This window comes from Stegodyphus dumicola, chromosome 8, assembly GCF_044657685.1.
Source record: "Stegodyphus dumicola isolate Sdum_Otavi_A_Nest chromosome 8, ASM4465768v1".
Taxonomy (NCBI): domain Eukaryota; kingdom Metazoa; phylum Arthropoda; class Arachnida; order Araneae; family Eresidae; genus Stegodyphus; species Stegodyphus dumicola.
In genome coordinates this window covers 62,081,642-62,087,641 of record NC_140775.1, presented here as the reverse complement: position 1 = coordinate 62,087,641, position 6,000 = coordinate 62,081,642, and positions in this window count along the sequence as shown.

Below are 6,000 nucleotides of genomic sequence, written 5' to 3'. Positions count from 1 at the left end.
CGCCATTTCCAAGTGAAGTTACTAGTAAAACCCGAATACTCGTTAAAAATCATGTAGCTTGCCAATCGGGAGTAACATGAAAGATACGGCGCCAATAATTGAATTGCTGTTACGGTACGCTGTTTCTAAAATTAGATGGTCATTCCTTAATTAAATATCCCACCAGCGGCCGAGCGGTAAAGACGCTGATCACTGGTAGTTCGGTCCGAGGTTCGAATCCCGCGAACGGGCTGGTTGCATGGGTGTTTTCGTGGTTTTCCCCATATGTAACGTGTATACGAGCCAATTTCCCTTAGAAAGTCCTCCACGAAGGCATCCCTCCCTTTAGGCAGATAGCCCTCGTGTGCTTTGCCATAATTAAATAATCCAATCCAGTCCAATCCTTAATTAAATGTAATTGATTTGTAAATTCTACTAGAACTGACGGTAAGAATTGAAGTGGAAATAAGTAATATGGTGTGCAATCTTGATTAATATAAAATTTAAAATATTTGCATAGAAAAATGTTTGCATTCAGACAGAAAGTTTTTTGAAATATTTGCAATTACTTTATAAGAAGGATTTATTAATAACCGTAATAATCACTTATTATATTACTGATGATTAGGATTCAGTTCTTGACAATTACATTCTAAATTAGAATTTTAAGGATATAATGAAAATACGCTACGCACAAAAATACATTTTAGGAAAAAAATGAGTTGATTTTTTATGTTTTAAAACTTCTTAATTCATTTAGTTAACATCGTATCCTCGTTGTTTATTGAATCCAGAATGTTGGTGTCGTTTATATAATTATTCTTACTTGTCCACAGAATCTGCTGACTTATCCAGCCATTAAGTAGCTGCAGATCATTTCTACATAACCATTGAACTTCCATTAATTCAGTCTCTAGAGGGTTGTATGTTTATATCATAATTTGACTTTTATAAAAAATGATTATTCTAAACATTATGTTTCTATAAAAATATATTGTGCTTTAAAAATATGGATAATAGTATCAGCCGCTCTTTCAGCCACTTCAAAAGCAACAGTTTGTTTAGAAATAAATTATGCAGTTAATGTCATAAAATTCAAATAAATATCAAACGAAAATTCTCAGTTTTAGACAATTCGATTTAAACGAAGTAAAGTAGCAGACGATAAAACGCCGAAGGTAAAAATTTACTCTTACAAAAACTTACTCTTACTTTTCTTAAAAAAAGAAAAGATACGAGAGAAATTTAAAAAAAAAAAAAAAGTTAAAAATTTGAATAATATCATCTATAATTTAAAAAATAGCCTTTCATATAGTATTAATAAATATTTATTACGCGTCATTGAGGGAAAAAATGTCATATAATAAATTCTCCGTAAAATTTTACTTGAAGTTTAAGGTTAAAAATAGCTGTGGCAATTCAGTGTAACAAAAATCCATAGACCACATTTGGCGTTATTATCGCTCAAAAAAAAAGCTGCCAAATTTCAAAACGCGAAATTATGTAAATTCGTGTATATCTTAGAAAATTTTGAATAAAAAAGTCTAATTTTTTGCAGATATGCTTAAAAATACACCTACTTTAAGATGATGGTAAAAATTTTATAGGTTATAATTCAAAATGTTTTTCGAAAAATCTATAAAAATTATTTAAAAATAGAAATTTAAAAAATAAAACGTAAAAAATTGGTAAATTTTATTTGGAATGAACCAAAATTTCGAAATGTGAGAGAAAAAATCAAAAAAGTTTAATAAAAAAAGAGATATTAATAAATATTTGCCAAATTCAATTAACATTGAGGAGCTAAAATTTTGAGAGCTAATATTTTAAAAACTATTCGTACGATTTTTACAAAACTTGGTATTCTGGCATAATTCGAGTCGTAGAATCGAAATATGTAAAAAAATTGGTATGTTATTTCAGAAAAAGTCCGATTTTGAGTCAAAATACCTATGTTAGAATAGTGCTATATATAAATCTAATATATATCCTAAGTCGCGCTTTCGAGACATGAAAAACGCAGTTTGAATTTTGTCAATCGGCCCAGTAGAACGGGAGATATAGCACTGTCCCTTTTTTTTTTTGAGCAGTGTACATCTCTCGAAACTCAACTCCCCGCCGTTCCCAGGGAGGTGAAGTCACAGATTACTTAATTTTCAAACAAATAAACGATGTTTTAAAATGATTTTAAAAGTATATTTTGATTGAATATTTATAGTGTCAAACAGGTTAATTCAAATAAATACTGAGTTAAGTCGGTTTTCGACACGAAATTTTGAAGATCAAAAGATTAAAATTAAGTTTTAATTGGTTTTTAAATATTAATGTAAAGTGATTTTATTACCCATATAACATATCAGAAATGATCGAATAATTTCCTAGGAGACTGGATTTATCTGAATTTCAGGAAAATATTAGTAAAACTAATTTTTTTTTTTAAATTTTTCGATTGTTATTATATAGGTATAGCTAAGAAGAAAAGCATACCTATATCTTCTTGAAATGTATATAAATATATCTTGATTAATATGTTATACAATAATATTAAATGTTACATTAACTGCAACAACCGCAAAAGTTTTAAAATTTCCTACATTTTCATTTCGAGTCTAATTGAGACTTCTTAACAAATTAATTATTAAATACTTTCACTTTTTATACCAGCTGCGCATAACATTTCACCGCCTACAAACTTTGTCACGTGGCACTTAAATTTAGACGCTACATTTATCCCATTTAATATTAAGAAATCTTAAATTCAAGGGAAAATACTTCACAGTAAAAATAGCTCGGAATGAGAGTCTGATGACAGGTTTTCCCATGCAAATTATTTAAAATATAAAATATGCAGGTGCAACTTTACATCCTTTGAAACATGCCTTTTAAGCAGACGCCTACATAATTTCGCATGCATTAATGTCATAAGTACAGCAATTAACAATGGTATTACGTGAAGCGTCTCAACCTGGCAATCATGTCTATCACGTGCAAAATGAAGCATATTCAGCACTTCCGTGGGCAAAAGGGGTAAAACCCAATAGGAAGTGAAAAGTTACTGCAGATTGAAAAGTAGAAAACAAATTGAAGAGTGTCAACTAACTCTTCGTCCTTGTCTTCAAGTAGCCACTTTGCTGACACACACTTACATGCCTTGTGCAAACATTCGACAATAGCCGTTTAGCTTGTTGTGTGTTCATTCTTCTTTTTTATCTTGACGGGCTGGGAGGCCTTGACATTTGCAGGTTCTTTCAACTGCTTAATAGCAATTATGCGACGACTGTGATGTTTCTAGCAAATCGACGAAGCGGTACTAAAATAATACTGAGGAATGAGATACAGCGGAGTTCCGCAGCTTTTTATTCACATTCTTGCACAGCGTCGATTTTTTCCCGGTTCTTTTTTTATGTAAATGCTATATTGTGTATTATTATGACAATTAGAGAGTTGTTTTGATAACTATTATTATTGTTAGGTGGGCCATGGTCAGTGCAAATGGGTTTCTTAGTTGCATACGGTATTACAGAAAAAAATTGCAACGAGAGGATTTTTAAATAAGAAACGTAATTTAAGATAACCTCTAAATAACAATGTTTTTTTCGTCTTTCATAAAATAATGCTTTTTGAACTAAGAATTAACATATCATATGCATGCTTTTATATGTTGTAACAACGATTCAAGAAATATTTTTCTTCAAGAAGAGCCTTTTTCTGATATACTTGATATCACACGTTTGTGACATTCAAAGTTTCAAATAAAGTGAAATCACTTTCAAACAAAATTCATCTATTAAACTTATGGAATATTTAAAAATTAAAGAACAATGAAATTGTATTATACGGTTCTAATTGAGGAAAAAAAACTATTTAATTAAAAGATGTATAATTTATAGTGTATAATTTTTATTTATTGCGTATAATTTATGGTCATGATTTTTTGTGCATGGCCCATTATGTTATTAAGACCATTAAAAGTTTATAATATTATTATGAGACTGAGCTTATTAGAATACTGCGACATAATGAAAAGAATATACACAAACACTATCAGTTTTCCAGTTTACTGCCGTAAATTAACACCTTGCAAATTACTTTAAATAGAAGATTTCAATTACAATTAATGCTGTTTTGCAAGAAAACTTCATATAAAGTTAATCGCACATAACCGACAATATGCGAATATCACGCGTGATGTGTAACGAGATCTTCTCGATAGATCAGGATTGTACAGCAGATACTCTAAACTGGACGTACATTACAGAAATAAATCTTTAAATTGGAAAACTGAATTAAACGGCTGAGGAATATTGTTTGAAGAATAGTTCTGCTTGACATATCAACACCACCTACATCCAAACAGCATGAAAATACACCAAAAGCTTAGTGCTGTAAGGATTGGACCTATGTCAAGTTGCAACTTACGATCGAAAAGTTAAAGCGAAATGATCAATGAGTAGGCTACACTCTATAACTGAATCCGAGCAACATCAGCACTCTCCATAACTAATTCTTCGAAATACCAAAGGTACTGAGCTGAGCTCATGAATTTATTCATGAACTTTGGACTGAAAGATCTGAGCTCAGTACAGTCTTATCTCTAACAAATATCGTCACGTAATAAGAACTAGACATTCCAGTGTGCTAGCAAAATCAAACCCCTATGTTAATCTACTTACATAAAAATGTAAAACTTCCAGTGCAACAATCTCCCAAGTATCAACTCTACTGTATTTATGTAATCCACAATTATAATGACTATACTCAATAGACTGAGTTATGTAACTTTGCCTAATTTTATGTTAACATTCTCTTCAATTTAATGATAATGACTCCAATGTATAACTTCAATGTTCCTAAGAAGAAAAAATATGCAGCGAATTCCAGTCTTTCGTTCAAAAAATTTTACCAACCGATCACTTTCGAGTAGTCATACGCCCGCGGTCTCATCCAATCCATCCCTACCGAGCCTTATGCAATTTCATAAGAGTGTCAAACTGTTCCAAGTCTGTGTGCTGGGCCAATACCTGTTGGATGCTGTAGTGAAGTATCTGGCCCCGCATGAACCCTGTTTACATGCTTAACCCTGCGATCTATAGTAAAACCTCCTCCTCTTGAAACTATAGGCTGGCATTAGGCATTCTGCATCCAGTGATCCGAAATCTTAATGAAAACCAACTAGATTATATTAATTGAAATCCATGCGACTTTTCTAATGTAATTTTTAAGAAGTAAATAAATCTTAGTAAACTGTTATGTAAATTTTTCTTATTTTTAAGTATATGCTTATGGCCCATTCCCTCTTAAATCTGTACGGCGTTTCCCATGTATAAAGTAAATAAGATCCAGGTTTACCATGTATAAAGTAAATACGATCAAGTTTCTCTTAAAGAGTCCTCCATAAAACCTCCTCATCCTCCTCTTCATATACAGAGAGTCCTAGTGTACTTTGCCATACTCAAACAACCTTGTAAGGTTTATCCTAAGTTTTAACAGTTATCTTTAAGCTACTTTCCTATCCCTCCTAATTTCAGCGTACAGTTTCCTACCAGAATGTGGTTTTAGAATTGCGGTTAATGCAAATGAGTAAAAGCGGTACTTAAGTGGAAGTTCCACTGCTTTCGTTAGAGTCAGAGATTCTGACTAATACGCGTTTGCATTTGGCTACACTCTCTCTAAGCTATTACTACGCTCGGCCATATTTCAGGCTTGATAGCTCCGCCAGTTAGTTGATATTTGGAGGCCAACTACTTAGAATTTTGATAGCTTCGGCTGTATATTCTTTAGTTCAGCATGAGTTAAGTTTTATTTCTTAGTACTCTTGAGTTCAAGCACAAGTGGAGGCTTTTCTGTACGCTCTGAGTAGGAGCAGAATGTTAAATACTTATTTTGAGAAATAATGGGTAATTAACCCTTCTTGAGTTTACGTCTCTGTTCCTGAACTAAAGCGATTATTCGCTTATTAGTTCACGAGGTTCCTTCACATTTATCTGTTTCATTTAGGTTGAAACCTCATAAATTAACCTA